General features: G+C 48.0%; 1 pseudogene; it reads left to right on the top strand.

Moving 5' to 3' along the window:
• LOC139436642 (serpin B4-like) overlaps positions 1-25845 on the top strand; it is a 36966-nt pseudogene extending 11121 nt beyond the window's left edge.
• The last annotated feature ends 673 nt before the right edge of the window (positions 25846-26518 follow it).

Here is a 26518-nt window from a genome sequence, read left to right as displayed (position 1 = left end):
CACTTGGTGTGCCAACACCTGGCCTTCGGCTTGTGATTCCTGTATGTCCTTCACTAGTGATAACTGGATGCTACTACACACCATAGAGCAGTACCCCCTTCCTTCCAGCACACGCTTCTCAATATGGGAGCAAATCAATCCCAGATCCCACTCTGAAAGTCTGTTTCCTGGGGCTAAGCCTGATACCAATCCTGTATTAGTCAGGGTCCCAGAATATCAGTTTGTCTCAGTCTTTCCTGCCTGCCTGACTATCCACTTTCAAAACTAACTTCCTTTCCAACCTTACAGAAGTGGGTTTTTCTAAAAGAAAATCAGAAAATAAAATTAATTAGGCCAAGTTCTAATGTTACTCCAGACACCCCAGTGAATGTTGTAATTGGTGGATACCCGATTATTTGATCCTGGAAGAATCTTACCCACTAACTTGTTTCCTAGTAACAGGCACAGCTACATCCTTGGTAATACGGAAGAAATAAAATGTCACTGTTGCATTGCATGTTCTCAGTAATGACACATCTTCACACCCTTCCCAAGAAACAAGGCTGGGGAAAAGCTAGGTGATATTTCTTAAGCAACCTGAAAGGGCAGCAGAAAAGGCAGAGTGTTCCAGGAAGTGAAATTTACAGTTGAGTTTTTTGGCACTAGGGAAGTCCATGACTGTTTATGAGTTACCGACAGAAATACATTTTCAAGTTCTCTGACACATAGACTCCTAAAGTATGCCGAGTGACCCATGACACTAAATGCCATCAGGATGTGAAAGACTGACTACTTAACACTGGAAGCATTTTTGGAAACTGGAAAAAAAAAGCATAAAACGATTTCTCATTTAACTAAGCTAAGCTATAGCCAATTTTTAGCAAACTTTTAGTCATTATCAATGACTACCTTTTCCCCAAACTCAGCCTCCTACTGACAAACCTTGGTCACTCAGTGCCTCAGGAGAATTAAGCCTTAGTTTGAAGGCCCTTTCCTTAGAGCCACCCCTTGAAGCCTTAATTTATCCTACTACATCACCCTGCTTCTTCCCTACACAACCAGGCTGGTTTCTTGGTTCCATCCCAGCGGGGAATCAGGTCCCTTTCTCTTTGAGTCCCAAGTAAATGCCTCCTGCACCAGCTGCAAGAACTTCAGATTCTAACTTGTGATTATACCCCATGGTGCAAACTTAACTGAGAAGACCTTATCCCTCCAGGCAGGGACATTCACATGAGAATTCTGCTCTTGCCTCATCATCCCACATGTATTGCTGAAGAGACCCACAGGGAACACATCTAGCCAGGTGGAAAGGCAGGTGAAACTTACAGTTTTGAAAACTTTTCTCCCCATTTCCTCCTTCCACCCCCTACTTTCACCCTCTGTAATTCTTAGACCTTGTTGTAGGTGAAACTTCTGTGACTTTCTGATGAGCTGGGGCAAAAAGAGACCCCTGCTCGTGGTTGGTGATAAAAATAAGTGCATGAGTACTGGAGAATTGGGAACCTTCAAGCATTGCTGGTGGGAACATGAAATGTGTAGTGCTATGGAAAACAGTGAGGTGGCTGCTCAAAATATTAAATGTAGAATTAGCAGATGACCCAGCAATTCCACTTCTAGGTACATGTCTACATAAATGGCAACAAATGTTGACTAATTAATAAAAACTTATACATAAATATTTAAAGCAGAATTATTCATGTTAGTCCCAAATTGGAAACAACCCAAATGTCCATGAACTGCACAAACAAGATGTGTTCTCTCCAAAGAAGGGATATTATTCGGACAAAAAGAATGAAGCACTGTAACATATTACAACACTGACGAACCTTGAAGACACTGTGCTGAGTGAAAGAAGCCAGACACAAAAGGCTACAGCATGAGTCCATTTATATGACATGTCCAAAATAGGCACATCCATTTGGCCTATTTTGACAAAAAGATTACTGAGTGCCAAGGGTTGGGGGAAGGGATAACACAGTACAGAATTTCTGTATGTTCTGGAATCAGATGGTGGTGATGGCTGCACACCCTAGTGATATCCTAAAAACCATTGAATGCACACTATAAATGGTGAACATTGGCGACGGACTTGGCCCAGTGGTTAGGGCATCCATCTACCACATGGGAGGTCCGTGGTTCAAACCCCGGGCCTCCTTGACCGTATGGAGCTGGCCCATGCACAGTGCTGATGCACACAAGGAGTGCCCTGCCACACAGGGATGTCCCCCGCGTAGGGGAGCCCCATGTGCAAGGAATGCCCCCGTAAGGAGAGCCGCCCAGTGTGAAAGAAAGTGCAACCTGCCCTGGAATGGCGCCGCCCACACGGAGAGCTGACACAACAAGATGACACAACAAAAAGAAACACAGATTCTCGTGCCACTGACAACAGAAGCGGACAAAGAAGACGCAGCAAATAGACACAGAGAACAGACAACCGGGGTAGAGGGGTGGGAAAGGGAGAGAAATAAATAAATAAATAAATCTTTTTAAAAAATGGTGAACATTATGGGGTGTGAAAGGTAAATCAATAGAAAGAGGCCCACAGTCTCAAGAGCCCCCTCCACATGCTCCCCTCGCCTGATGATGGGGGTGACACTGGGATGGCTGCCCTGAGATAACAGCCTTGTCCGTCCCTGCAACAGACACCACCCAAGATACAAGACTAAACTTTAAGGAAAGTATTTTTTGTTTGCCTGCCTCTTTCCTCTCAAAGTTATTCATATTTACCCCCTGCCACCATGATAGAGCTGTCGTGGAGGAAATGAAGGGCTGGATGCCATCGGATGCCCCCTTGTCACCAGGCGCCACTCTTCCTGTCTCGGGACCGGTCCTGAGAGGTGCCTGGGGCCAGCCGCTCTCCTAACCAGTCTGGCCGTTCAGAGGAGGGAGCAGGGGCGTAGCACTGGACTCATTCCTGCACCTTCAGATTTTGTGAGGGAACACCTTCCCTCCTGTTAGTGCCAGAGGAAAGTTTCTTTCCACACGAAGAAGAGGAAATGTGTCTTTAGACCTGGCAGCCCTCCTAAGCACTGCGGGGTACTGGGTAGATGCAGGTTCTTGAGCCAGGTGCTCAGCCTTGAGACCTCAGCTGTGCAGGTGCCTGGCTGTGGGGCCTCAGCCTTCGTGTGGCCTCTCTGGGCCTCTTTTCCTTCATCTATGAAAGGGAGAAAACAAACGTGCCCATCCTAATGTAGCTGTACATGAGCTAAGACATATCCCTGCTCAATAAACAGCACAGTTATCAGATTCTACCAGAATATGGGCACTCAGCTCACCATGCGGGCACTGACATGGGCACTGACTCACTGCGCAGGCACGCTTTCTCTTCCTTTTCACCAGGAGGCACCAGGGATTGAACTCTGTCCTCCCCTATGTTAGGAGGAGGCCCTATCACTTGAGCCACCTCCACTTCCCTATGTCATTTTCCTTTACGACCTTTTTAGTTCAGAATAATTTTCTGTTCAGTAAAGTCATTATAAAATGACTCATGTTTTTGCAGAAGTTCCAGATCACACCAAGGCCACCATGAATTCACTCAGTGACAAAAGCATCCACTTTGGGTTGGACCTGTTCCAGGAGCTGAGAATGTCAAAGAAGGGCAACATCTCCTTTTCCGCTGTGAACAGCACATCAGGGTTGTCTGTGCTCCTCTTAGATGCCAGAGAAAACACTGCATTAGAAACTGAGAAGGTGGGTGTTGACTTCCTTCAGGTTTACCTGTTCAGACTGATTTTTCTCTGTCAGCTCTCCGGGCAGATGCTCCCAGATAAGGCTGGTTTAAAGGGTAGCACTGGAAGCTGAGCAGGCAATTCTCCATGACAAGGTGAACACAAGTTTGTTGGGGAAGGCACACACCCTCCCACATGCTCTGCCCCCATCTGTTCACTTATGCCTGAACTTCCTTCGGGAGGAGGATGGCCAAATTTGCCCACAATTTTAAGATGAAGTTAAAAATGCACAAACTATTGGTTGAAGTATGTTGACTTAAATTTGTGGTAAATATTAGGCATGTATTCAAGAATAAATGGATGGACGGATGGACGGATGGACGGATGGATGGATGGATGAGTGGGTGGGTGGGTAGGTGGATGGATGGACGGATGGATGGACGGGTGAATGGATGGACGGGTGGATGGATGGATGGATGGATGGATGGATGGATGGATGGATGGATGGATGGATGGATGGATGGATGGCTGGAGACTCTTTTGAAATACTTGCTGACAAACCAGCTTTCCCGGTTTTCCTTTCTGTCAAGAAGAGTACTCTGACACTGAATTTCTTTGGGTTGTTTGTTTGTTTTTGGAGTTTTATTTCTTGCTTTCCTATGATTTAAACAGATCTTTGCATAAAGTTTTCTTGTCCCCTTTCCTGTGTCTCCCAGTGCAAATGTAAGAACTACAAAGGAGCAAGTGAGCCACACAGCAGCTGGACCCAGAAGCATCATAAAATACCCAAGGGCGTCAGCGTTTAGACTGAGGGGGAAATTACATAAAGTGTAAAATGTGATTTTTAGGGGAACTTGGGGCAAAATGATTGGAACACACAGAGAGATTTCACATTTCATGTTACCCTCTTATTCTTCTCATATATTTGTTTCACTGAGAGAAAGTCAGTGTTGTACTTGAGAGCCCAGACTGCAGCTAAACAGCCTGAGTTGAAATTCTAGCTTTCTTGTTCACCAGCAGTGAATGCAAGGGTCAGACACAACTGCTTTCGGCCACAGTGACCTCATTCCACGTGGGAAATAAAAGAATCTGCCTCAATAAATGTGAATACATGCAAAATAACTGCAACAGTGGCTGGACTATTGGAAGCCGTTAATAAATGCTAGGTATTGTATTAGCCAAAGGGGTGCTGATGCAAAATACCTGAAATCTCTTGCTTCTTATAAAGGGTTTTTATTTGGGGTTGAAGCTTACAGTTACCAGGCCATAAAGTGTAAGTTATTTCCCTTACCAAAGTCTGTTCCCACGTATTGGGGCAAGATGGCTGCTGACATCTGGAAGGGTTCAGGCTTTCTGGGTTGCTCTCTTCCTGGGGCTTGCTTCTCTCTGGGCTTCTGCTCTGCCCACTCCATAAGGCCAGCTGTAGACTAGAAGGGAAATGGCTCATGTCTCTTCCAGGGACCTTTGCCATATCTGCTTCTCTGTCTGTTTACTTCGCTGGCTCCAGCTCAAAACAACAGCATCAAAACTCCAACCAATTCCTCTGCTCTGCCATGTAGTTTTATCTGTGTGTCCCCACCCCCTACAGGGACTCAACATCCTACTGACGTGGCCCAATCAACGCCTTAATCATAATTTAATCACGCCCAGGTACAGACCAGTTTACAAACATAATCCAATATCTATTTTGGGAATTCATAAACCATATCAAACTGCTACAGGTATTATTATTATGAAAATAATGTAAAATAATACCATTTTAGTTAATCAATAATGGGCTTAAGGAGTAAGTCCAAGTATATTTTGGTAAATGATGGCTAAGAGATATATTGCTTTAGAGCTTTAATATTCCAAAACTCGGTGCTAAGAAATGGAAGGTTCTGGATTCAGACAGTTCTGGTTCAAAACTGAGTCTGCCACCTCTTTGCCTCCTTAGAGAGATTATTCAACCCCCCACTTCTTGTCTTTCTCCGAATTGGAGTAGAGACTTAGAGATGCTAAGAAGCCCTTAGCAGAGCACTGTGCTGAGCACATTAGAGGCACTCCCCAAAGGTCACTGCTGCTGCTGCTGCTATTGCCATTTGCCCCCACCTTAGACCCGCCAGAAGACCACAGAGCCATGTTAACCAATTCATCAATCTGAGTGACAGTGCAAGATAATTGGTCTCCTCAGGGCTCCTCTGGCAGAAACCATCCACAAGAACAAGCAATGATTAGAGTCTCCACCCAAGCCCCCCATGCCCTGGCTGCCCAGGCCACTTCAAGGAGCCTGTGAGCTCTTCCCTCCCTAATCCCAGGGTTCCAGGTGGCCATCAGGGTCCACTCAGCCTTCATTGCTTCTGTAGGGGAGCTTAGAGTTTCTCTGTCTTACTTTCTTTGTATCTGTGATTCTGTGAAAGGCTGCAGAGAGAGAAACAGGCGATAAGAGCTGGGATGTGTTTCAGAGCTTCAAAGTCTACACTGCTTGTGAGGACAAGCAGAGGCTCAGGCAGGTAAAGTGCTTGCCCCAAGCTCCAGCAGCCACTTAGCTGCCAAGCCAGGGTGGAAAATGATACCCTCCTCCCCCACTGCAGGCACACTGTGGTCTGCACACAAAGGGTACCATGAACTGCACCTCATCCCCAGAGGTGAACAAATGGCCCTTCCCTGCCCGGCCACTTGGGATTTGCTGGCTGGCTACTAACCACACCCCAAGGGCAAAGGATGGCTTCCAGGTACGAGGTGCTGAGCTCATGCCAGGATGAGAGCATGTATTTCCTGTCCATGCACCTTCTTTCTCTCTGACTCCCCAGTCAGGCTCCCTGGTTTCACCAGACCCCATCAGATCTCTTTAATCACCCTCAGCTGCCCAAAGTTGGGTTTACTACTGAAGTTGAGAAGAGTTTTACCTCTGCCCATGGTGTTATTTTACACCAAAGAAACAGTCTTCTTTCCTGGGTGGCCCTGGAATAAGAACTGTCCCTGACAGCCCACATGAGCAGGAGGCTCTTCCCTTAGCTGCATCATAGAAATTTGCAAGCTGGGGTCCAAGTCTCATCTGCCAGCATCCCCTGCAGTGTCTGTTACAGGTGTAGATTCATGGGCATTTCCTGAACCTGTATCTCTTGACCAGGGCCAGGTAAGAATTTTAACAGGCTCTCCAGGGCAGCTTGGTGCATGCTGAAGTCCGAGACTCACTGGTTTAGAACATTTTCCTTAATCCTAACAGGATCCCATACAAGCCCCTTAGTTCAAACAAGCCTCAATCCTGACTCAAGTCTTCCCCATCTCAGTAGCTCAGGTCTTGGAAGCCAGTAAGTAGTAGAATCTGAATGTAGACCAGGTCCTGACTAAATGAGGAAGAGAAATTCTTTCCATTCCCATCTCAGCATTTCTGTCAGTCAGCCTTGTAACTCCAAGCATAATGCTTTCTTCTTCACAAAAGAATTGTGCCACGGACAAAGTTTCATAACATGGACCTAATACCCAGATCAAATCAGCAGACATGTACTCATCACGACAGTGTACAAGGTGCTATATTCAGAGTTGAAGGTAAACATAAATAAGAGAGGGGACCCAGGAAGCGGTTGTGGTTCAACTGATAGAGTGTCTGCCTACCATATGGAGGAACCAGGGTTCGATACCCAGGGCCTCCTGACCCGTGTGGTGAGCTGGCCCATGCGCAGTGCTGCCGTGCACAAGAAGTGCCGTGCCATGCAGGGGTTTTCCCCGCATACAGGTGCCCCACACACAAGGAGTGCACCCCGCAAGGAAAGCCACCCTGTGCAAAGAAAGCACAGCCCGCCCAGGAGTGGCACCGCACACACAGAGAGCTGACGCAGTAAGATGACACAACAAAAAGCGACACAGTTTCCCAGTGCCACATGACAAGAATGCAAGTGGACACAGTAGAACACACAGCAAATGTACACAGAGAAAAGACAACAGGGGGCAGGGGGAGGGAAGGGAGAGAAATAAATAAAACAAATAAAAAAAAAAGAGAGAGAGAGAGAGAAGGGATCACACTCAAGGAGCTCACATTCTAGTAACAAATAATTATGATCTAAGTTTAAGAGTCAAATACAGTTTCCTTTTGATAGTATTTTCTTTCCTAAGCATTCTCTAAAGCAATGGCTCATATAGGTGGAAATTTCACCCTCCAGGAAGTAGTGAGCAATATCTGGAAACATTTTTGGTCATAGGTTTGGGTGAGGGGTGCTCCTGGCATCTAATGGTAGAGGTCAGTGATGCCACCAAGTATCCTACAGGGAACAGGATGACCCCCAGAGCCAAGAATTGCTGAACCCATTGTCACTACAGTTAAGGTTCAGAAACCCTGCTGGAAACAAAAAGAACTGGGAAGAAAAGAAAGTTTCGTGTCTTTCTCTACAAGGTAGTGTGATGGTTAGGCTAATGTGTCAACTTGGTTAGGTAATTGTGCCCAGTTGTTTGGTCAAGCAAGCACTGGGCTAACTGTAATATAAGGGCATTTATGTACTTTAGTCACCATTGACTTTACTGCAGTGGTAAATCATAGATAGCTGATTACAATGACATCAGTGAGGAAGATTGCCATCAGCAATGAGTGACGCTTTATCCAATCAGTTGAATGCCTTAAAAGGGGAAGTGATTCCAGCATTGAGAGAGAATTTTCCAGTTTGTCTTTGGACAGCCAATGTCTCCCAGTCCAGAACCTTCACTGGACTTTCATCGGAGCCCCTGGTTGCAGCCTGCCTGTGGAACCTGGACTTGTGCATCCCCACAGTCACGTGAGAGACTCATAAAACCACAGACTATTGACAGATATCTCTTGTTGATTCTGTTTCCCTAGAGAACCCTGACTAATACAGCTAGGTTGCGAACTTTCTGTCTAGATGTCAGGGAGTGCCACAACCTGGCCTTCCTGAATACACCCTCTTCCTACACTAGGTAAGATCATCACAGTGAACACATCCAATGAGATAATATCACCGAGGGTGTGATGGGGCTGGAGATCACAACACAGTTAAGACATCCAGACTTTGGCAATAAACACAGCCTTGGTGGCCGATAGGAAGAAAATATGGTGCTTGTTCTTAAGGAACTTGGAGCTGAGCTGCGAGGCTGAAAGGAACCACTTGAACCAATTAGAAGATAATTCAATGGTAGACTATACGGTGCTGCTAAAAGGAGCATTGATAGTTCAAATTAACAAAAAGATCAGGGTATGTTAAGGCAGGAAGAAACAAGTTCCTGGAGAAGGTTGAATGTCAGGCAGATTTTAAAGGATATTGGAGGACCAATGCAACAATCGGTGAGGCTACTGAGCTTCAAGGATTGCAGCATTGGGGTAGTTTTTACACTACCAGAGCAATGCAGTGAGCTGCCTTTTGCATGTTTGAGGTTGACAGTCCAGGAAATGTGCATCAACAACTTCAAAAGCTTTGAGTGAATTGAAGAAATCCATTGATGCTTATGAACTAAACACTGCCAACAGGCTCTATGGAGAAATGACATCCCAGTTCCTTCAGGTAAGTTCCACGCAGCCTTCCACACCTTTAATCTGCATGCTGGGTGAGGGAGGCAGCATGGCCTGGCTAGCTCAGGTAGGGGGGCATTTACTCAAGTGTGCCAGGTTGCCCACCTACAAATCTCCTCCCCACAAAGGTCTCAGAGCATAACAATTGACTGGAAAGGTATGGGTTTAGGGGCTAGCTTATGTGGAAGCTGAGTTAGTCACAAGACTCCATGAGTGCCTGGCATCAATTCAGGCATACTAGGTAAATTGGGATGGTAAAGGATCTAGGAATCTCATGTCTAATGGGATATTGGTGGGTGGGCAGGCTTGGGAAGTCCCTGGGGAAAGTTGGGGATGCACCTAGGAATACTGACTACACAGGGTGGGAGGGATTAGCAAAAAGGTGAGATATGTAAGGGTTGAAATGACTGGTGAGAAGACCCCAGGGCAAATCATCTTCAGGGTAGCTCGATTTGCAATTTGCAGCCCACAGCTCTTTACTGCTGCCCTTTCTCTAGATGCACTTGCCCTTTAATGCTAGCCCACACTTCCCTTCCATGCTAACCACATTGCTCCTATATATAAATATGCAGCAGTTATAGAAAGTCGATTTGCTCATGGTCGTGCTTTCTGAAATCAAATTTTGAGAATTTATAAATAAATACCTATACTCACTGAATTATCATATAAATGTTTTCTCAATTTTAGTATATTGTAGAATGACTCACTCACTGTATTCATGGCCTTGATGTATGTTAACCTTTAAATCTTATTTCATGGATTCAAGGCTATGTTTTATAAATGCATAATCTTTAACTCTGTAAATGGCCCCAGTTTGTATTCCCTTACCTTACCACACATACCCCAGTTGGATCTGTCGGTTCTTAAAAGTCAGCTTTGTTTAGTTTTGTCTCTGTACTTGTTACTTCATGTTAGGTAAGTAATTTACGAGTGTTCAGATTAGTCTCCTTCCTCATTATCTTATGTGGATTGAAATATTTACAACTTTTACAAAATTTTTGTAAATATTTACAAAATTTTGTCAGTTCCTAATCAATGTTAACTAAGCAATTTCAGACACAGCTTCTATCTTGCTTCTAGATGCCTCCCCAGCCAGCCTCTGGGGCCTGAGCTTACACCTCCTGATTAAATAAATCAATCGACAGCACCGAACATCCCAATATCAGTATTTTCACCTTTGTTTGAGTTCATAAAAACCCAAATTTTTCCAATTTGGGGAAAATAGGTAAGAGAATTTTTCCTAATCTTCTGCTTTGTGCAGTATAATAAAGAGCCTGTCTCTCTGTGAAACCAGGTGTCTCAGGAGTAGTCTTTAAGAGTGTCGGGCAGATTACCCAGGTGTTTGTACAGAAACACTTTCATTCCATCTGAAAGGACTATTTGGACAACACTAAGAAATTTTACCTAGCTAATGCAGAATCCGCTGATTTTGTAAATGCTGCAGAAGAAAGCGGAAAGAAGATTAATTCCTGGGTGGAAAGCCATACAAACGGTGAGCATGGGCGGGTCGCTCATCCTAAAACACTTCGTGTGAGTAAAGTCCCAAGCCTGACATAGGAGGCAGGGTGGGCAAGACTAGGAGGAGGGTGAGAGGAGTTTTGGAGGGAGAGGAGAGCAGGCGTGTGGAAGGAGGGTGGGAGAAGGTACTGCAGATGGAAGAATGGTTACGTCTATGTGGTCAGAGCCCAGGGAATCAAGGAGGGGATCCAAAGTACCCGACTATACAGAATCTCTTTGTACTTGACCATGGGTGACAGTATTTTGGGGGACCAAAGTCTCTACTCAGACCCATCTTCACTTCACATCCTTTTCTTGACATCAGAGCCTCAAGTTCTGGTTGTGAATCCTTAAGAGCAAGCATTATAAAAGGACTCCCTACCATTTATTAAGTGGGAAATGTACATTTGTCCTGTAAGCCACTTACAGCTCCCCTACAAGCTGTTCTTCTTACCACCAGCAGCTCAAGGGCTCTGGGTCACATCCCCATCCACACATCTTGGAGGTATTCACTGCTGTCCTCCCCAACATCAACAGAGAGCTTGACTCTGGACTCCTACTCCCTCCCACTCCCATTGCCACTCAGGATGAGTCCAACCTACAGCAACTTAAAGTGGAGAATGAATAGCAATCCACCCCCTGGAGTGGGGTCTGACACACAGGGTGTGGGCTTCAGAGAATAGATTTTATGTTGCTTCTTCTATAGAACAATCAGGCCCTACTTCCTCTGAATAGTAAACAAAAGTTTTAAAAATGGAAGGAAGGATGGAAGGAAGGAAGGAAAGAGGGAAGAAGGGAAGGAGGGTGGAAAGAGACAGAGGGAATCTATTGAAGGAGTGGCTGGAATCCATGAATGGGTATTCAGTGTGAGATGACTGCTGTCTCCAATATAGGGAATCCGAATTCCTTTCCCATCACAAGATATGGTGTCCATACTTCAGATGTCATTGGCATGATGAGAAAATCCACAGTTGGCAAGCCATTGATATGCAAGTCCCTAAACTGGTGACTTAAGTGAATAATTAATGGTCACTCCAGACCTTTTGCAAAACATCTTCAAGGTAAACCACTTCTACTTTGCATGGCAAACCATTTGTTCTTCTTTCACAGGAAAAATCAAGGACCTGCTCCCAGGAAGTCTCATAGCAGCTCCACCACACTGGTTCTAGTGAATGTACTCTAATTCAAAGGGCAGTGCAACCATGAATTTAACAAAGAACATACCGAAAAAGCAGAGTTTTGGCTGAACAAAGTAGAGTCTGTATTTTGTCTGTATAATGTCATGTGTTCATCCATGGAATGTTAGATTCAAACTCACAATGGATGGAATGCACAAGCATAGTACCAAATGGAAATTGTTATGACTGATTCTATTTTATTGTTTAATCCACGTGACTTCATTCAATTGCAAATACTTGGAGAAACTCATGGCCTCTAATTCTCAAGTTTCCTGTTATCTTTTAGAAGAAAAGTGTGCTTGGTATCTCAATAATGTTACCTTTTTTACTTCTACTTCACTAGGTTTTAGTTTGACACATTATTTTAAACAGGACATGAGCAAATCTGTGCAGATGATGAATCAAAGAGCAACCTTTAACTTAGCCTTCCTGGAGGATGTGCAGGCCAAGGTCATGGAAATCCCATACAAAGACAAAGACCTAAGCATGTCTGAAAACTAGCTATAGATTTGCCTTATGACCCAGCAATTCCACTGCTGGGTATATACCCAGTAGAACTGAAAACAAGGACACAAACTGATAAATGCACACCAATGTTCATAGCAGCATTGTTCACTATTGCCAAAAGTTGGAATCAATCCAAATGCCCATCAACAGATGAATGGATAAATAAAATGTGGTATATACATACAATGGAATACTACTCAGCTTTAAGAACGAATACAGTACAAACACATATGATAACATGGATGAACCTTGAGAACCTTATGTTGAGTGAAGCAATCCAAGCATTGAAGGACAAATACTACATGACCTCAATGATGTGAAATAAGTAAACAAAGCTGCCTTAGAGAGCTAGAGACTAGATGGTAGGCTTAAAGGAATTTGAGGGGTAGAGGAAGGTTGTGAGCTGACACCTACCTGGGTGAAATCTATGATAAGCTGGAGGTAAGTATTTATACAGGGAAGGGATAAAATGGGGGCATAGGGATAACTTTGGGTGGGTCTTGGCAGGCTTGAGGGGGGCTAGGGATGGGAGGATGGGTAATATGGCCCAAGAAACTGGGGGGAGGGTAGGGGAACATATGAACATAGGAGACTGTCAGGTATGTGGTTGAGAGTATAATGTTGAGAAAACTATTTCAAAAATATAGTAAGGAAGGTTTCCTGTTTAAGATGCTTAAAGGGGAGAATCTGACACAGGACAGGTTTCTAGGGAGTGTGTGAGTGCTCATTTTGTCATAGTGGGTTATATCATTGGATGGAGACCCATAAAATGAGAGTGAAGGTATACCCACATCCTGGGGAGGACTGATGTTCTCAAATAGAGGGAATTGTATCTCTCAAGAGAAATGGTGGCTCCCAACATATTAGGGCACTCAAGCATGTCAAGCCCTCAACATTGTTGCAAGTATCTCTGAACATGGCCCTTCAAACAATGAAGATTGATTGTCATTGAGGGGAAGGGGAAAGAGGTATTGAATGATGGCATCAGTGTAATGGTGGAGCAATGGAAATGTTCCACAAGATTATGCAAGGATGAATATAGGACATATTAAATTACACCAAAAATATATAGGGGCCTATAGGCTAAAATGTAAATCATAATGTAAAACATAAGATAACTAAAAATTTAGAAAATTGTATAGTCTAAAATATAAACCATAACGTAAACCCAAGTGTAACCTTGTTTGAAAGCTATTATCTCAATATCTGTACATCAGTTGCAGTAAATATACTATGAACATGTAAAAAGATTATTGCTGGGGAAGGGACAAAGTGTTTGATGTTGGATATGTGGGAGTACTGTATATTGTATATATGAATTACTGTGATCTAAAACTTTTGTGAAGACAAGCTTAATAATTAGAGAAAAAGAAAAAGAAAGGATGTAGACACTGAGGAAGGGATGGAAGAAGTTGCCTTGCCGATGTGCATACAGGACAACACTTATTGCAGCGATGGAAGGCAAAACATCAATAAACAAAGCTTTTTCATTTTTTAATTTTTGATACCCGAATTTATTTTTGCTTTAATTTTTCTAAATTAGTATGTGTTCTGTATCTAACCTTTGAACTCATCACTATATTCCATTTTACTGTTAATGGAACCTGGCAATATTTTTTTTTTTTTGCTTCGTTTTTGGAGAAGTTTTGCACCACAGAAAGGTTCAACAATGACAGGGGTGGAATAGTGGTGTGGGGTATTATTGATAGGGGCCACATGGTTGGGAGGGAGTTCTCCAGGGCATATATACAGGATACATAAAAATGTTTCAATATTTTCATAGTTGTTACAGTTAAAAATGACAACTGAGGGAGTGCTGAGTTCCTATCCAGGGGAGTTCTATCACATTCCCTAATGGAACAGCAACAATCACCCAAGTGCAATGGCTAAGACCAATAAAGAAAGATGGTCTAACAATGAGCCCTTGATACTAATGACTATGCTTGTGAGCCTGTGCACCTGAAATAAGAACTAGGCCTAGAGCTGCAGAATGCCTAAGAATTACCTCCTGAGAGCCTCCATTTTGCTCAAATGTGGCAACTCTCTAAGCCAAACTCAGCATGTAAATGCATTGCCTTCCCCCCAGCATGGGACATGACTCCTAGGGATGAGCCTTCCTGGCACCAAGGGATTACTACCAAGCACCAGCTGATGACGTAACTAGAAAATGACCTTGAATAAAAGGGTCAACTCAGACCAGCAGAATATCTCAACCTACATGTAATATCAGGAGTTAAAAATGCTTTTTGAACTTGAATAAAAGGGGAAATGGAAAGGACAAATGAGTTTGTATGGCTATGAGTCTCCAAAAGAGAGCCAGGAGGTCATCAGAGGGGTCACCCTTAAGCACACCTCAGCAGAGTCTCAGAAGCAGCTAAAGTAGATACAACCCCAGGTATTGGTTTGTCCCCTGCTCCCACCCTGCCTTTCGCTTCCTTATACTTTGCCCGCCTGTTCCTCGTAACCTCCCTGTATTATGGCCCTTCTCAAGCAGCAGTTTGTGCTGCTGCCTCCCTCTGCCCCTCCTCCCAGCCACTGTTATCTTCCCCCTCCCAGCCGATCGCTGTTCTCCCCGCCTCATTTCAACCGCCCTCATCCCGTATCCGCCCCGGCACAACCTCGGAAACAACCCCCTCTGCCATCAATGGCTTACGTCATAAACCGCAGGTCCGCCCTTGCCTCTGCAGCCAATCCTCAGCTGCCCCGCGGACATGCCCCTCCCACAACCTCCCCGCCTCCATGACACTATAAAACCCCATGTACTTCCCGAATAAAATCAGACCTGCGCATAGACCTCGTCTCCGTGGTTTTTCCTCCATCGAACCGCGCGTCCCCACCAAGCCTTGAGCCGCCCGCTGCCGCCCCGGTCAGGCCGTGGCGTAGGCCCGATCCCCGGCAGCGACTCGCCTGTAGTGACCCGCCTGCAGTGCCGCAGCGGAGGCCAACAGGTGGCGCCTGAACAGGGACCCCAGCTACGGCCCCTTGTCTGGCCAGCCCGCTGCTGACCCCTCGCACGGGACCCATCGCCGTCCTCCCGTGCCGCCGCTCAAGGTAGGGACTCTCCGGCGTTGCTCCCTTCACCCCCCTCCTGAGCCCTCTGCCGCGATGGGGGCCTCCCTCTCATCCCGTCAGGTTCCTCAAGTCCGCCTGCTCGCTGCCCTCTTAGAGACTCACCACGTGAAGGTCTCTCTCCGTCAGCTACAGCGGTATTGGGACCTTCTCCTACCCTTTAACCCTTGGCTTGTCACCTGTGCTCTCTGGAGCCCAGAGACCTACGAACGTTTAATTCAGCGGGTGACGTCCGCTATGGAGCACGATCGCAAGCAGTTTCCCCCCGGCCTTATCCCGACCCTCGTCGCTATCCGCGCCTGTCTCCAAGGTGTGCCCTCCCCTGCCTCCGCTCTCACCTGTGAGCCTAGCCACCCTCTCACCTGCGATCCTGATGGAGACGACGATGCTCGTTCTCTGTCCGCCCAGCTAGAGGCCGCGCTCGAACTGGATCCCCCCACAGCCTCCGATCCGGACCCCAACCAACATGGCGACCCCCCGCCTTCTCCCCCCCCCACCGCGTCCTGCAAACAATGCCAACATGGCGCACCTCCTCCTTCTTCTTCCTCGGCGCCCTCTTCCCGCCTTTACCCACCTCTTCCTGTCTCGTCGCCATCCGGTCCCGTCCCGGATGCCTGCCGATCGCCATTTTCGGCTAAACCGGCAGAGCCTCCGGTGCCATCTTGGCCTGTACCTGGAAATGACGTGGCCACTCCTCCATCTTGGCCCGAGGCCAGAAGTGATGTCAGGCGTGACGTCACCGTGCCGCCATCTTGGCCAATCAGGAACACCGTTGCCGCCGCGCCCTCCTGGCCGGCGCCCGGTGGCACCGCCAATGCCTCACCTCCATGGCCCGCTTCACCTCCCGCCTGCCCCAGCAATAGCGGGAGCATCGGGAATCCTCCTCCACCAGCGTACGACACCGCCTTTCTCACCTCCCCCACTCCGCCTCTGGCTCAGATGTTCCCCCTCAATCCCGCTCGCACTCCGCAGAGCCCACAAGCGTGGGTCCCCTTCTCTCCCAAAGACATCCAAATGCTCCGCAACGCGATAAAAGAGGATGGCCTTGCCAGCCCTCATGCCCAAGACCTTCTCGAGCGTATGACCATCCCTCGCTGCATCCCTTACGACTGGATCTCTCTAGCCCGAGCGGTTCTCTCCCCCGGGCAATTCATTGACTGGCGAGCCCATCTTGGTGTCCTGATCGACAATCAGATTGCCGACAATGCTCGTCAGGGTGTGCATTACCCTGCAAACGCATTTCTCAGGTTCGGCCCTTACGGCGATCCCAGCGCCTACACTGCCACCCCGCCTGGGTTTTTCATCCAGCTCCGTGTCTGTGTTTTTCGAGCCTTCCGTTCGTGCGCCGCGGCCGCCCCAGAGCCCCTCGTGAAGCTTTTCCAAAAACCCGAGGAGCCGTTTAATGAGTTCGTAGCTCGTGTGCAGGCCGCTGCAGAGAGGCGAGTCGTCGGCAATGCAGCCCGCGAGTCCTTCGTTAAGGACATCCTGCAGGAGGGGGCTAACCCAGCTTGCAAAGCCATCATTCGTCCCCTTCGTGACAAGCCGCTCCAAGACTGGGTCCTCGCATGCTCCGGAGTTTCTGGGCAAGCATCTGCGCTTGCAGCGGCTATTGTCGCGGCAGTCCAAACAACCAACACCTGCTTCTGCTGCGGCGAATTGGGCCACTTCGCTCGGGAGTGCCCCAACCTTCCGGCTCCGCCGCAACCCGTAGCCCAGCCTATGGTGCCACCACCGCGCCCTGTTCCTGCCGCCCGGCCGCCCTCCACCCCCTGCCCGCGCTGTGGAAAAGGGTATCATTGGGCTCGCGATTGCCGTGTTCCGAGACAGCCTTTAAACGGGCAGCGGGGCAAGCCTCAGCCCCGCCACCAAGAGGCTCCAATCGCCCCGCGCCAGCCCCGCCCGTAGGCATCCACTGGTCCGTTCCCGTGTCGCCCGCTTCGCAGCCGCGCCTCACCATCAAGGTCAATGGAAAGTGGATGGACGGCCTTCTTGACACCGGCGCCGAAATCTCCTGCATCCCACTCTCCCAAGCTCGTGACTTCCCACTCACAGCCGGACCCGTCACCGTAGGCGCCACAGGCCAGTCCTCCTCGCAACAGGCTGCTGAAGATCTTGCCTGGCATGACACCGATGGACGGTCAGGGTTCTTCTGTCCCCTGGTTCTCAGGGATATCAAGCAAGTCCTTTGGGGGCGCGACATTCTTCACCAGTCAGGCGCCGTTCTTTTTACTTCGCAGCCATCGCTGCCCCCCCAATAGTTTTGGCCGTTGCTCGCGTTCGACCTCCAGCACCCGTTCCTCTGCAATGGGATACAGAGGAACCCATTTGGGTGGAGCAATGGCCTATGACTGCCCCGAAACTAGCTATTCTTCAGGACCTCGTGGAAGAGCAGCTCCGTGCTGGCCATGTTGAGCCCTCCACCAGTCCATACAATACTCCCATTTTTTTCATCATCAAAAAATCTGGCAAGCCACGCCTCCTCCACGACCTGCGAGAGGTTAACAAGCACATCAAACCCATGGGCTCTCCTCAGCCCGGCATGCCTCACCCGTCAGCCTTTCTGCGAGATTGGTATGTGGCAGTCCTCGACATCAAGGACTGCTTCTTCTCTATCCCCCTGCATCCGGATGACCGCCCACGGTTCGCCTTTACTGTTCCCCAGCCCAACCACCACCGGCCTGCCAAACGGTATCAGTGGAAAGTCCTCCCCCAAGGCATGAAGAACAGCCCTGCCATCTGCCAGCTGTTTGTGGCTACTGCTATTGAGCCCTTAACCTCCGAGGCCACTATCGTGCATTACATGGATGACATCCTTGTAGCCCATCCGAGCGAGCCAAAACTGCAAGCTATAGTTGCCAGTCTTCTCTCCAATCTGAAAGATATCGGTCTTCAGATCAACATAGAGAAAGCCGTTTTCCACCCACCGTTTCAATTCTTGGGCTTTGAAATCTCGGAAACGGTCACGCCCATGGTGCCGCTTATAAACGTCCCCAAAACCATGATGCTCCATGATCTCCAACAGCTTTGTGGCCAGCTCAACTGGCTGCGCCCGTCGCTGCCAGTCACCACACATCAGCTGCAGCCTCTGTTCCAGCTCCTTCAGACCACTGGCCCACCATCACAGGCACCCACAAAGAGGGTCACCCTGTCGTATGAAGCAGAGTGTGCCCTGAGCTGTGTCAACTCTGCCCTAATGGACTGCTTGCTCCAGCGAATAGACCCAGACAAGCCATTTGCAGGACTTGTCCTTCCCACCCGTGGGACCCCCACTGGCCTCATCTGGCAGGACGGTCCACTCCTGTGGGTCCATTTAGCCAAAAGCAAGCTTCGCAAAATCACCCCCCAATCCGTCCTGTTCGCGCAGCTCGCCATCGCCCTTGTTGAGCGCTCCACCCACCATTACGGGCGTCATCCAGATGTCATCATTTGGCCCCTTACAACTCAGCAGGTCACTCACTTGCTAAAGGACTCCATAGATATGCAGGCACTGTTCCTCCTATTCTCCGGCCCATTCGATAATCACTTCCCCCAGCACCGCCTCATACAAGGCCTCAGCACGCTCCCCGTCGCAGCTCCTGACCATTTCCCGTTCCCGTCCTCCAAGCCACTCCCCAACGCCGCCATCGCCTTCACTGACGCCTCCAAGCACTGCCTTGCTATAGTCCTCTACAAGCCCAACTCCACACAACCCCTCTGCCACACCCGCCGACATAGCAGCTCTGTCCAAGTGGCCGAATTGAAAGCCGTCACTCTGGCTCTCCAATACCTCCAGGACCAGCCAGTAAATATCTTCACGGACAGTCTCTACTGCCTGCAGGTCTCTCGTATCCTTGCCTTTGCGGCCTTCCTGCCGCCTGCTAGCATCGGCAACCGGGACATCAACCTAGCCTTAGCTGACCTTCAACTCCTCTTAGAGAGGCGGCGACAACCCTGGTTCATTGCCCATGTTAGGAGCCACTCAGGCCTCCCAGGCCCCTTGGCTCACGGCAACCATCTCGCTGACCAGGCCGCCCAAGGTGCTTCCATCAATGCCCTTAGCCCCGCAGCTGCCGTAGGAGACATTATCAACCAGGCAAAGACCTTGCATGCGCGCTTCCATCTTGGTGCGCCCGCCCTCCATCGACTCCTCCCAGAACTTCCCATCGAGACATGCAAACATCTGGTGCGTGCGTGCCGCTCCTGCGCACCTTTGCTGCCCCTGGGGCCACTCCAGCCCCAGGGTGTCAACCCGCGCGGATTGCGGCCCAACTCTAGATGGCAATTAGATGTCACACATGTCGCTTCCTTTGGCCGATGGAAGTTCCTTCATGTTGCCATCGATACGTTTTCGCACCTCTGCTACGCCGTCGCCCTCCCGGGAGAGTCTGCCAAGTATGCCACTCAAGCGCTCCGGGAAGCCATCCTCTTCATGGGAGTCCCTTGGGACATAAAGACAGATAATGGCCCCGCCTACCGCAGTGCCGCCTTTGCCGAGTTTGTGAAGCTCTACAACATCACCCACCACTTCGGCATCGCATACGACCCGCAAGGCCAAGGACTTGTTGAAAGAATTCACCAAACCCTCAAGATCCTCGTCCAGAAGACTAGAGAGACTCAACCCCGCCTCACCCCACGTGAAACAGTCACGCAAGTGCTCATCCAGCACAACCTGATGACCTTTGACTCTGAGGGGCTTTCGCCCGTCCACAAGCACTGGGGGCCCTCTTACCGGCCCACTCCGGCCCCTCTCGTCCTCTGGCGCGACCCGCTCACTAGCAAGTGGACCGGACCAGCGCCCCTTCTCACCCAAGGGCGAGGATTTGCCTGCGTCTTCCCGGAATCTGCACCCCAGCCTGTCTGGATCCCTGCTCGTCTTGTTAAGCCCTTCACTCCACACGGCCCTGCCGACCTTCCACCTCCCGACCCCCTTCCCCCTGATGATTCCCCCCTGCCATAATGATGGCCCCTCTCCGCACCTCACCCCCCCCCGTGAGGTTTTTCTCCTCTTGTCATTGCAGATGACGCCTCCAGTCGCCCAGTCGAGCCCACCTGAGTCTGCCCCTCCTGCGCCATCACCCGCAGGGACCACGCCAGCTCTCTCCCGCCGCGAGCGACGTCGACGTCGTCTTCTTGTCCGCCGCTTGAGCCGTCTCTCCCTCGAAGATGCCTCCATCGAGCAGCAAATTCTCCAGCTTCTCCGTCGTGCTCGCGCCTCCCCTGCCCCGCGCCCTCCTACCACCACCCCCTCCTACACCTTCTCATCATTATGCTCTCCTTGGCCTCCTCAGCCCAGGCCACGCCCCTTTGGGCTGCCCTTCTTCAACCGCCTGGTTTCCTCTTCCTCTCCCCTCACTCCCCCACCTTCCCCACCATGTACTCCCCCAACTGCGACTTCCTCCCAGAAAGCTGCGACCCCCTCGCCCTTCCTGTCTCCTCGTCGTTGCCAAATGTCTCCATCCCTATTTCCCTCGACGCCTTGTAGTTCGTCAACAACCTTTCCCTGTGCGTAAACCCCTGCAATAACTCCTGCCTTTTTCTCACCAACGCCACTCTTCCTGACCTCTCCCCCACCTCCCCCCTCAATGTCAACTCCTCCTCTACGCCTTCCTTTTCCTCCTTCTCCTCCTCCTCCTAGGCCTCGCCTGCTGTATCCGCAAGTCCGTTCGCCAGCACCGAGAGCGGCAAAGGCTCTTGGCCACAGCTGTCCTAGTCCTCTCCCAAAGCCATCCCCTTCCCGAGGAGGCCCGGCACGCCCAGGTGTGGCTCACGGAGGTGGCAGGAGGCGGCCATCGATAGGGCCCATCGTGGTCGCCTCGAGCTGCGGGTACGGGTTCTCTGCCCTCCGCATGGGGAATCGGGCGTTTCAGCCGCCCTCCCCTCTGCTCACGCCCCCCTCGTGCCCCCACGCCCCCTGCCGGTAGCCCCTCCTCGTTCCTTTCTCTCCTATTTCCCCTCCTCTCACCCCCCTCATCTTTCCTCCCTACAAAATGTCAATCCCACAAAACCTGTGCGTTCTTATTTTCGAAAGAGGGAGCAATTGTCCCCTGCTCCCACCCTGCCTTTCGCTTCCTTATACTTTGCCCGCCTGTTCCTCGTAACCTCCCTGTATTATGGCCCTTCTCAGCAGCAGTTTGTGCTGCTGCCTCCCTCTGCCCCTCCTCCCAGCCACTGTTATCTTCCCCCTCCCAGCCGATCGCTGTTCTCCCCGCCTCATTTCAACCGCCCTCATCCCGTATCCGCCCCGGCACAACCTCGGAAACAACCCCCTCTGCCATCAATGGCTTACGTCATAAACCGCAGGTCCGCCCTTGCCTCTGCAGCCAATCCTCAGCTGCCCCGCGGACATGCCCCTCCCACAACCTCCCCGCCTCCATGACACTATAAAACCCCATGTACTTCCCGAATAAAATCAGACCTGCGCATAGACCTCGTCTCCGTGGTTTTTCCTCCATCGAACCGCGCGTCCCCACCAAGCCTTGAGCCGCCCGCTGCCGCCCCGGTCAGGCCGTGGCGTAGGCCCGATCCCCGGCAGCGACTCGCCTGTAGTGACCCGCCTGCAGTGCCGCAGCGGAGGCCAACATTGGTTCTTCTGAGGGCTACAGAGCCTCACAGGTTCTACGGTCATAGTAGATGGAGTTCAGTGCCATGTCAGTTAGCCCTACTTTGGAGTTTGTGTTCCTGAGTGTGATGGAGTTGGACTCAGATGCGATCTTTGTTCACAAGCCTCTCCTGTTACTTTTACCGGACCTGTGGTTGGTGCTGGGGTTTAGTGTATACTCAGGGGACCTGAATCTCTGGACTGTCCATGTGATAGCCAGGCCCTGAGCCTCAAAAGACTTGCAACTCCTTCCCTCTGATTTATTGGACTTATCCCAGCCAGCTAACAGGGAGGTGAAGAAGGTCAACCTCCCCACCAGGGAGCCAAGAGTACCTGCAACTGCAAGCAGGAGAATTGCATCCATCATCGAAATGAAATCTAAGTACCCTGTCAATATAGAGGTGGAGTGGACATAACCATCCCAGGGTCCACAGGCTGGAGGAATAGAGTATGGATTAGAGTAGACTTACCGATAATCTATTCTGGAACTATTGTGTTTTGTAATGGAAGTAAATGTAGCATCAATGTGGAGAAAGTGGCCACGGTAGCTGCTGAGGGTAGGGAGTGGGAAGAAGAGATATGATGTGGGGGCATTTTCAGGACTTGGAGTTGTCCTGGGTGGTACTGCAGGGACAGTTACTAGACATTGTATGTCCTTCCATGGCCCACTGGGTAGACTGGGGGGGAGTGTAAACTATAATGTGGACCATTGACCATGTGGTGCAGCAGTGCTCAGAGATGTATTCACCAAGTGCAATGAATGTTCCATGATGACGGAGGAGGTTGTTGTTATGGGAGGAGTGGGGTGAGGATGGTGGGGGTTATATGGGGACCTCATATTTTTTTAATGTAACATTAAAAAGAAAAAAAAATGTTTAACACATTACAGTAAAAAAAAAAAAAAAAAAAGCATGTTTGTGCTGCTGCCAAATGAAGTAGACAGTCTGCAGAAGGTAAAATCTTACACATGCAATCCCCAGAATCACAGCACTTGTTGGGCTGTTCCTATCAGAGCTCACAGATTGGAGGGGGCAGAGGGGGGCCTATTGCACCTTTGCTGCAGGCAGCCTATAGAAGAATCCTTAAGGAACCTGGCCGGTTGCACAAAATAAATATCCAAAGTATTATATCTGATTATGATTATGCCCAGTCCTATTAAAATTTTGATAAAAACTATGGAATCTCACTTCAGAACAAAATATACCAATGCAAACAGAAGCAAAATTTTGTAACTATAAACATCGCTAATGTCAATCTATTCACTTTTAGACGAGGAAATGAAGACTCAGAGAGTTAGGGAGGCAATAGAAAGAAAGTTCACCATTAAACTAGAAGGAGAAATTAAAAGAATGAGGGGTACCACTGTGTACTTATTAAATCAGGACAGTTTAGTAGGCAGTGAACATATAGATTTCTTTTTAAAGACTGGTATTTAATTTAGAATTATCTTGATTTTAGGAGGTCAAAGGTCACTCTAATCCTGATTTCTGGGAGAAAAAAAGAAAATAAGAGATAAATGAAATTTTCCTTTATCATTGTTATAATGATCAAAGATAATGTTATAAAAATACCAATAACAGTATTTGGCATATAAAAGGTATTCCAAAAGCTGCAGTTGCTATTACTACACCAGCCGATGGTGCTGCTGAAGTTGCACTGAACCTGCTTCTCTTTATAATAATGGATATTGGAAATCCTTCGGGAAACTAATTTGACAACATACATGAAGAGCTATTGCAATATCCATACCCTGGCTTAGTAACTGCAGTTATCAGTAAGTCAGTTTATTAGTCAGTCAAAAGCAGTGTTGATGCAATGTTCCAGAAATCTGTTGGTTTTTATAAAGGATATTTATTTTGGGTACAAGCTTACAGTTATAAGGCCCTAAAGAGTCGAACTCAAGGTACCACAAGAAGTACTTTCTGGGAAGCAGACTTGGCCCAATGGATAGGGCATCTGCCTACCACATGGGAGGTCTGCGGTTCAAACTCTGGGCCTCCTTGACCAGTGTGGAGCTGGCCCATGTGCAGGGCTGATGCGTGCAAGAAGCGCTGTGCCACTCAGGGGTGTCCCCCACGAAGGGGAGTCCCACGTGCAAGGAGTGCGCCCCGGAAGGAGAACTGCCCAGTGCGAAAGAAAGTGCAGCCTGCCCAAGAATGGCACCACACACGGAGAGATGACACAGCAAAATGACGCCACAAAAAGAAACACAGATTCCCAGTGGCACTGATAAAGATAGAAGCCATCACAAAAGAACACAGAGCAAATGGACACAGAGAGCTGGGGGCGGGGGGTGAGGGAGTGGAGGGAGGAAGGGGAGAGAAATAAATAAAAAATAAATCTTAAAAAAAAAGTACTTTCTAACCCAAACTCTGTTGCCATGTGTTGACACAAGATGACTGCAAATATCTGCATGACTTCAGCCTTCCTCTTTCATCTAAGGCTCCATAGGTCCAGCATCTTCCAGTTTCAGCTCTAGGCTATCATAGGGTTTGTTTCTCTTCCCAGAGCTAATTTCTTTCCAGACTCAGCTGCTTTGTTCTCTTCACAAGGTCAGCTGTAAACTCTCAGGCTCATCTCTCTTCCCTGGCTCCAGCATCAAAATTAAGTTCTCTCCTCTGCTGTGTCTTTTTCTGTTTATCTACTCCTCTATGTGTCCATTTGCTTGTGAGAGTTTGTTTTATCAGCCCACTAGAGGGTGGGGACTCAACACTAAGTCACACTCTAATAATGCAGCCCCAATCTTAATAATTTAGTCAGGTGTCTCAGCTAAATCTAATACAGTCAAAGGGTTATCATGCCCAGAGGAACAGACTAGTTTAAAAACATAATCAATATCTCTTTTTTGGAATTCATAAATATATCAAACATCCACAGTCAGTAATCCAAGTAATATCAGTAACCCCAGGCCTGGAGTTTTATCTTAAGGTAAGAAGGCTAAACAAGACAAAAGCTTTTGGATGGAGGTGCCTCAAAATAATGAAAAATTTGAAACAAGGAAAAATAGTGCATCTTTGTCTCATCAAAGTTTATCCTAGGTTCCTGGTACAAATTGAATGCTTAATATATGTTATTTAAGTAAAATTACATATATTGAATATGTTTGCTGGTTTTATTATGTAATCATTTAATAATGATTTAGGGAAATAGATAATACTATGGGAAATGTTTACAAATATGTCAAGCAAGAATAGGAATAAAAAATAATATATATACTATAATTGCAAAAAAGTAAAAAGTTATATACACAGGGATAAAAACAAGATGGGGCTATTTAAAAATGAAAAATCTAGTAGGCCTCCAGCATAAGGAATAGTGACATGTAGTTCATATTTCACAAAATAATTTAACGCAATGGCTCTGTTTTGCATATCTACATTCACAATCTAACTAAATGTAGTGACTTATCCAGAACTGTCTTTTTGCCTAGCATAAAATAAGTTGTCTACTAAATTGAACCTTCCATATTTTACACTTACTGTTAAATAAAGGTTTCCCACATGATATAATTCCATATGAGTTTGTGCTCAATGCCCATTGATAATCATGTCAGTTCCTTTCTTCCATATGTATAGCTTAAAGATAAGCTCACTATTGAGAAAGTAAAGAGAAGATGAGCTCACCAAATATGCGCGAGAGGCACATGGACTTCTACTTACCTAAGTTCAAAGTGGAGAAGGGCTACGACCTCTGAGCCATGCTCGAACACAAGGGGATAGTGGACGCCTTCAGTCCACAGGATGACGACTTCTCCAGCACCACTGGAGCCAGGATCTCACAATATCTAAAATCCTACACAAGTCCTGTGTAAAGGTGACAGAAGAGGGCGCTGAGGTTGTGGCTGCCACCAGCACAGAAATGGTTCCAATGTGATGACCAGTTGATGTAAATTTCGTTGATTGCCCTTTCATATTCACCATTAGGCACAGTAAGTCCAACACCAGCCTCTCCTTGGCAGAGTCTCTTCCCCTTAGAAGCTATTAGCCTGGGGAAAAGGTCACAGAGATGTTCTAGTAAAATGTTTGCTGAAAATATGTTCCATTTGAGTCATCTTCCTTTCCAATCATATATCACCACAAAGGATTTGATGGTTTGAAATAGCATGGCTATATGTCTATCTCTGTTTCCACACACATATATAAACATACTTTTTCCCTTGAAAATTTCCTTTGGGACAAAATGTTCAATGGCAAGGTAAGAGAGAAGGATATTTAAATACTGTATCCTTTCTACATTCGAAATATCATTCTGTTTATGACCAGTTTAAAATGAACCAAGCCAGGGAAGCATCTGTGGCTCAATCAGTTGGGCTCCCGTCTACCATATGGGAGGCCCTGGGTTCGCATCCCAGGGCCTCCTTGTGAAGGCAGGCTCGCCCGCACGCTGCAGAGAGCTGATGCAGGAAGATACCCAACAAAGGGAGACAAGCAAACACAGAAAAGGAAAAAAAAAAAAAGCTCAGTGAATGGACACAGAGGACAGAAAAAAAAAAGGCAAGCAGCAAGGGGGGGAAATAAATAAATCTTAAAAAAATTAAAAGAACCAA

This window comes from Dasypus novemcinctus, chromosome 16 (genome assembly GCF_030445035.2).
Source record: "Dasypus novemcinctus isolate mDasNov1 chromosome 16, mDasNov1.1.hap2, whole genome shotgun sequence".
In the NCBI taxonomy this organism is placed as follows: Eukaryota; Metazoa; Chordata; class Mammalia; order Cingulata; family Dasypodidae; genus Dasypus; species Dasypus novemcinctus.
The sequence above is the reverse complement of the archived record's forward strand: the minus strand, read 5'-3'. Positions and strand labels throughout refer to the sequence as shown.